Genomic DNA, 7301 nt, shown 5'->3' on the forward strand with positions numbered 1-7301 from the left:
TTTAAACAACCCAGGTCGTTCCCCCCAAGATGCAGCACGAAAAACCTGCAGGGGGACATGCACCAAACCTTGATGGAATAGGGTGGGTAGGAGGCGCTCCCACTGCATGCCATGTCTGCCAAGCCACTGTACGCAGGCATGCCGGGACAGTCCCAGCTGAGGTCCGCAGCCTGACCGGGAAGCCCTCCAACCAGCCCGGAACACCATGCTGTGTCCGCATAGGAGCACACGCACAGGTTCACGTCTATTCCATCGATCTAGGGAGAACAAGAAAACAGTAAGAACCAAAATAAACTAGGGTGAAGGGGGGCACCACCACATCAAGGTAGAGGCCTGATGTAAGCCCTGAAGACCTTGGAGCGCCATCCGCCCACCGCCTTCACCTGGTCAGTTGAGAAACCCAGGGACGTGTCTGTGGAAGCGGCCCCTATTCGAAAAGAAATTTACCTAGACCAAGGGTACCTAGTGCTTAGTCACAGCCCAAAATTGATATTTCATAAGAGGAGAACCATCAGAATGGCAAAACAGTGGACCTACCGAGGGCCCCCTCAAATCCAGAAAAATGGCCATTGCCCTAACATGGCATAGCTCCTCGGCCCGTGCTGGTAGAAGGGACAACACAGCACCCCTACCTGCCTGATCAGTCTTGGACCTTGGGAGCAAAATCCTAACAACATCAGGATGGACCTGGATGTCAGAATATTGCAGAGCTCTGCCAGACACATCACCTTTTGATGTCATGACCAGCTCGGAAACCTGTAAAGCCCCAAAGGAAGCCGTTAAGGCAGCAGCATGAAATAATGATGCTTCAAACTGCGAAGCACAGATGGATGCCCACAATCCCCGAAGTCCTAAGAGGATGTCCGGAGAAAAGGGGCACCTGGAATCCTCGGTGACATCCTGGCCCAACCCTGAATGGCTCGCCGCACCCTGAAATCAATAGCGTTATCAGGCACACACTTTAATTTGGACCAAAAGGCAAGAGCCGCCGGCTTGCCTCTGATAGTCCTTGCCGAAAGCCCCCTGTTTCAGCAAGACATACAGAATTGCAAAAGGTGATCCACAGGGATGGGCCATGACTCTTGTAACTGCCAATTGCATCGGAGATCATGAAATTCCATACCTGCCCTGTCGTAAGCAGCTCTGGTGCCAGGAGCTATGGAGTTCATCAAGGCGAGCTCCACTTCAGTCCACCAACCTCCCATAGTGCTGCTGGCATGGGGTCTGGCAATGGACGTGCCCATGGGGCCAACTCCCGGAACCCTTCAACCTGGTTAGACAACAAAGTGTCAGCCATTGGATTGTCTAGGCCAGGTATGTGTCGGGCGCGGAACCAGATATTATGTCGCAGGCAATGCAGCATGAACGCCCTTACCAACAACATAACTCTGGCGTTGCTGGAAGACAGCATGTTGATGACGTGAACAGTGGCCTGATTGTCATACCAAAAGTGAACCACCAAATTGGCAAGTTGGTCAGCCCATGTGTGAGCGGCTACGTAGCTCGGGAAAAACTCCAAAAATGTTAAATCCTTGGTAATTTGATCTGCTAACCAACCCTCAGGCCATAGTTCCATGCACCAACGATCACCCCAGATCACCCCAAAACCCAGGGACATGGCAGCATCAGAATGAATCTGCAAGTTGGCCTCCAGGAGCAACTCACGCCTCCAGAAAGAGATGCCATTGAACTCCTGCAAAAATTGAAGCCGAAGCTCGAGGTCAAGCTGCATGGTAGAGGTGACCCTTGTTCAGTGGTGCGGTCGCTGCAGTTCACACATGGCCCAGCAGAGCTGTCCTAGCAAGGCCCGGTCGGGGGCAACCACCACACATGCAAAATTTAAATGACCAACCACCTCTTGCAATGTGTACAAGGTGACTTTTCGGGACTGCATTATTATGTGTATCTTTTCCACCAGGAGTTTGTCATGGGAGCTTGCAACATTGGTTGACTGTATCCAACTCAATCCCCAAAAACGTTAAAACTGAGGATGGACCTAGGGATGTACGAAAGTCACTTACCTGTTCGCAGATTATGTTGATGGTGGTGGGGATGCGTTCCATCCCTCCCCCCAGAATCCTGGCCGGCCAGCTCCGCTCCGCAGGGATTCTGCGGAGCCGCCGGCCAGCTCCACCAGAAGCGAAACCCTGCATTAAGTCAGCACATTGTGTAGAATCGTGAGGGCCAGCAAACAAAAAATCATCTAGATAATGTACTGGACATGGGGTCCCCATTTTATCTCAATGCCCATTCCAAGAAGGTGCTGAACTTCTCAAACATGGCGCAGGAGATGGAGCATCCCATGGAGATGGAGCATCCCATGGGGATGGCCCTGTCCGGGTAAAACATTCCCTGGAAACAAAACCCCAAAAGGTCAAAATCCAAAGGATTGACCAGCAAGATGCGAAAGGCTGATTTTATATTGCACTTGCCCATCAATGTCCCATGGCTGAGATTCTGGACCGTGCATATTGCGGAATCAAAGGGAGTATGACGTGTAAAATCTTATCCCTAGTGGCAGGCAAAAGGTGAAAACCTAACGGTATGGATGTACTACTGGTGGGGATAGCATCCTTTCACCATTTGCATAAGGGTCTGCACGTAACAAGGTGGATTGAGACTGGATTGCATCGGCAGGGCCCACCGGGCCCTGCCAAACCAACATACAAGCCTTCGTTGCCAAAGAAGGCTGACGTGAACCAGCCACCGGCAGTGCAACTGGTTGCCTGGCAAAAGGCCCAGAAAGGGGTGCGGCATAGCCTTCTGGCCGTGTCGGGGGGGGGGGGAGGAAGTGTCCAATGTGCTTGCAGCAGCAAAAGTGGCAGGGCTGGAGAGTGCCATGGCTGACCCTCCTGCCGGCATTACTGGGACAGGTGGGGGCTGCATAAATACGTGAGGCAGACACTCATTCCCCACTGCATTTGGGTCAGCATGATCTCCAGTAGGCGGAAAAAAGGGCCATGTAGGGGCCGGCATCCATGGAAGACATCCCCAAACCCCCATCGGGCCCCACCCTGGCCAGTGGATGGTGTTGAAGGAAGTTGTCCCACCTGAAACCGAGACAGGTGGAGCTGGGTCCCCCAGGGATGCAGGAAGCAAGGGAGCCACAGACTCTGATGCCTGTGTCACTGCAGACGTTGTGCCTTCAGCTGCAAGGTGAGCCGGTAAGGGATGCTGAGTGAAGGCAGAGCTGGAAAATGCCTCAACTGCATCTAGACGCTCTGAAAGGGAAGACAACAACGTGTGCTGGGTCTGTCGCCTAGTCTGTTTAGGCCGAGACCCTCCCGATGAGGTTGGCCTAGGTACAGATGGTGTAATCCCTTTGTCCTTCTCTATTGCCGCCACATGGGCCAGAAGCAGTGCCAAATCGGGGTCCTCCTCCCCCTCTGATGAAGACTCATGCCTCCATTGAGGCCTCTTTGCTGGAGGGTGAGGGGCTTTGCCCTTCCCCTTCTTGCCCCCTTGTCCTTTTTTAGGGGGCATGTTAGCTAAATGGTTGGGTGCAGGAGTTGGTGCCCAGGAAGAGATAGGTGCCCAACGGTAGGGGAATTGGTGATGGAAATAAAGCTTACCTCCCCCCCCCCACAAAAGAAGATGAGGCCCTCCTCCCCCCCCCCATTGTTGTTGTTGTTGTTGTTATTTAGGGGTTATCAAGTTGGTCACCCTCCCACAGTCTCGGGACCCACTGAGAGGACCCTCCTCCAGGCTGGCAGAAAACCCCAAAAAGGAAGCCAACCCCCAAGGCCCCCTCCAAACCTCGGGCCGGCAGGCCCCAGAAGCTCAGGCCCAGATGCCTGGATCGGCGCCGCACCGCTGATCCCATGGCCCCAGGGCCACAAGAGGAACAGCCTGGGCTGGACACTAGGGCCAGCCAGGCCATGAAGCCCAGGATCACTGGAGCGGGTGCAATCCAGTCCGCCTGGAGACCAAGGGCAGGAGAAATGGCCACCTTCTGCCACTGCAGCCACCGCCCTCCAGATACAGCTCTTTTTAAGAGGAAGCACCAATCGCCACCTCCGCAGCTGCCCATCAGAACGGCTGCTTGTCGACCGCCTCTCCAGGGCGAGCATTGATGCCACCCACGTTCCTCTGGCTGCAGATGTGCGTGCACCTCTACAGCCAGCCACGCATCAGAGAGGCATTGGGGAGTGGCGCAGAGAGTTTAAGAAGGCTCTCCGCCCCCTCCCCCCTCCAGTGGCAGCACTTCTGGCTGCCAATCACGGCAGAGCACGTTGCATCACCCCACCCACCTGCAACAGCCCACCCAGAGGCCATGCGAGCTGGACTTGGGTGGGACATTTCCCTGAGATTTTCAATCACTTTGTTTACTCACTTTTTACAGAGCTTCCAGATGACAGGGTCAAACTGTTGTCGTGCAGTATTTTCTGTATTGACCTTCCCCTTTCAGATCCTGTTTGTGGTGATTTTTTGCTTCCTGTTGATCCAAGTTACAGGATTAGTGATGAACAGCTTGTTATTTGCCCCCAGTGATGCAGCTAGGGCTGGACCTCAGGGCCAAAGTCCTCCAGGGTTCAGCCCAAGGGACCCCACCCCCAGAGAGCGGCAGGTGATGCAGCCATCAGGGTAGCAGAAACATTCCATTTTATTCCTGTGGTCATGATGTACTAATGATTTAAGTGAGTTTAAAATGCAAAACTGCACATGCTCAGAGTATTTTTCTTTTTTAAAAAAATCAGGGTTGGCAAACAGTTTTGTCATTGTCATTGTCGTTGTCATCATTCTAACATATCAGGAATGTAGAAGTATTTTTAAGCATGAGATGTAGCTTGGAGGTAGGTGGGAAGAGAAATGTTAGCTGTGTGCCTCACAATTGAAGTAATACACTTGGCTGCCTAAAAGGCCTCCATTGAGCCCCCATAAGTGCCTCAAGTCCAGGGTCTAGAATTACCCAGCTGCACCACTGTTTGGCCCCTCAGTACCCTGTCTTTTTGCCCTGGTGTCAGTCTCTCTTCCCATAGGGATCTTTCCTGACTTCCTTGCATTCTTTCCTTTTGTTTTAAAATAGCAAAACAGTGATATTCTGTCATTTTAAAAGATAAAATAAATGATTAACTGTGCAATCTCATACGTGTTTACTCAGAAACAAGTCCCACTGAGTTCAGTGAGGTTTATCCCCAGGGCCCCCAGGCAGGGCCAGCATCCACAGTAGTCATGGTCAGGCACCTGCTGAGGGCCTGCAGGGCCGCCTGACAAGAGCCCCCTGGACTTGCTCTCCCTCTTCACCATTGTAAGCTGCATGTTCACCTGCCTCTGACCCAGACAACAGTAGTGGTGAGAAGCAGAAATGTACGAAAGTCACTTACCTTTTCGCAGCTTTGATTCGCAGTGGGGGGGAAGCGCTCTGTCCCACCCCCCGGAATCCTCCCTGGGCCAGCTCTGCTCTGTGGTGGCTCCGCAGAGCCACCGGCCAGGGCCATCTGCAGCCGGAGTTCCGGCCACGGCCAGCTGCTGCGGCTGCAAATGGCTGCCTTTACCGTGATAGTCTACGTAAATACTTACGTAGCCTATCACGGAAAGAGCAGCGGCGCAAACGGCTTATGTAGCCTATCATGGCAATACTTACGTAGCCTAGCATGGCAGCCTGGCAAATGGCGGCCGCAGCAACCAGCCGAGAGGCCAGCTGCCGCCAGAGCCGCCGCCGCCAAAACATCCGCCCCAGGCAAGCTTCATCCTGGGGGGGATTCTGCGGGGGGTGGGAGGATGTTCCGCCACGGGTTTCGGGAGGCCGAATGAAATCCGTGGCGGAATTCTCCACCATGCCTAGTGAGAAGGAGGAGCAGTAGATGCCACCGCCTGTTTGCTCACTAACTTTCTCTGCCCGTCAAAGAAGCAAGCGCTGGCAATAACAAGAAAGAGGATGAGGGGCAAGAGGAGATTGCAGGTGTACAATATTTGAGCTTTCTGAACAACCATGGAGGGGTGACTGATATGGCATATGATATATCAAAAAGATGATATTTCATTCTGCTTAGGCTACAACTTCCCTTCTGTGTGAAATCACAGTTGCTTGTGTTGGAGGTGGCCCTATTAATGGAAGAAATCATGGGTTTAAAGATTCCTGTCTAACAACAAGCATTCTTTTATATAGCTGAATAATGTAGAAACGTACTCTTCTAATAACATTCACACACACAAAAATAACCCTGTCATCTGGTGATCCTCCTTATATGTCAAAACAAGCTATCTAATTAAATGTGCAATTTCTCGACATTTACACAGGTCATTTTTTCTCCTCTAAACATCTCATCATTTCGTTTTAAATATGAGGAACTATAGAAACAGTTCGAAAAACAGGTTCCCCCCCCCTTTTTTTGTTCAACTGCTGCATTAAAATTATTAGAAGTTTATTTTTTAAAAAACCTTTAACAATTATATACTAGTTATTTAATGTCTTAGTAAACCTCAGATGCGTTTAATGATTTCTCAGCTCATTATTCTGAGGTCAACTGTTTTTCTTCACATTGTCACTTCTGTACTTATCCTCAGGTATTTTTTTTCTCCTTCCTTGCATTTGGGTTTTCAGAATTTAATTTGTTAGATCTTCACTATACTGCCACTACCAGGCCATAAAAACCAACTACCAAGTTTAAAGGTGAAATGTGGGTATTCTGGGATTAATGGTTAAGCTTTGCATCATCACTGGAGTTTTTATTTAGGATCTAGGAATAGCATAAAACTATCTTTAGTAATATGTCTTGATTTGGTTATGGGAACAATAGACAGGGGCATTGCTAAGTTCTTAAAAGATCTGGGGCACAGGCCCATAACACAAATTTGCGCATGTATGTATCTATCTATCTATCTATCTATCTATCCATCCATCCATCCATCCATCCATCCATCCATCCATCTATCTATCTATCTATCTATCTATCTATCTATCTATATGATACATATCTGAGTCTAAGCGCACCTCTAGTGTGTGTGTGTGGTGTGTGCATGTGGTGTGCTTGTGTGTGTGTATAGATTACATACATGCATAAGAAGTGTGCACTGACCTCCACCCCACTTCAACTCAGACTCCAATTCAGCATTTTGGAAAACATCCCACTTCTGCTCGGGTCAATTTGTAGTCAGACCACTTCAGCTCAGCACCAGACCTGAGTCAAAGTTGGGAAAAATGAGTCTTTATGCTTCCTGCTGACTGCCATGGGAAATTAGTGTGGGGGGGAGCCTGTAAGCTTTTCCTCTTGGTCAGAACTGGATGATAATTTCAGGCATAGTAGACTCTAGAAGGGGATAACACCTTCTAGAGGTTTATATTTTGATTTTCTTTGAAA

At 50.4% G+C, this 7301-nt stretch overlaps 2 pseudogenes; both read right to left on the reverse strand.

The window, feature by feature from the left end:
* LOC146359235 (uncharacterized) overlaps positions 1 to 366 on the reverse strand; it is a 702-nt pseudogene extending 336 nt beyond the window's left edge.
* A 96-nt stretch (positions 367 to 462) lies between these two features.
* LOC146359236 (uncharacterized) lies at positions 463 to 1244 on the reverse strand (annotated as a pseudogene).
* Between the last annotated feature and the right edge of the window lie 6057 nt (positions 1245 to 7301).

The sequence above is a fragment of the Heloderma suspectum genome, chromosome 1, assembly GCF_057233095.1.
Source record: "Heloderma suspectum isolate Gila_16-S chromosome 1, 16-S_ref, whole genome shotgun sequence".
Taxonomy (NCBI): domain Eukaryota; kingdom Metazoa; phylum Chordata; class Lepidosauria; order Squamata; family Helodermatidae; genus Heloderma; species Heloderma suspectum.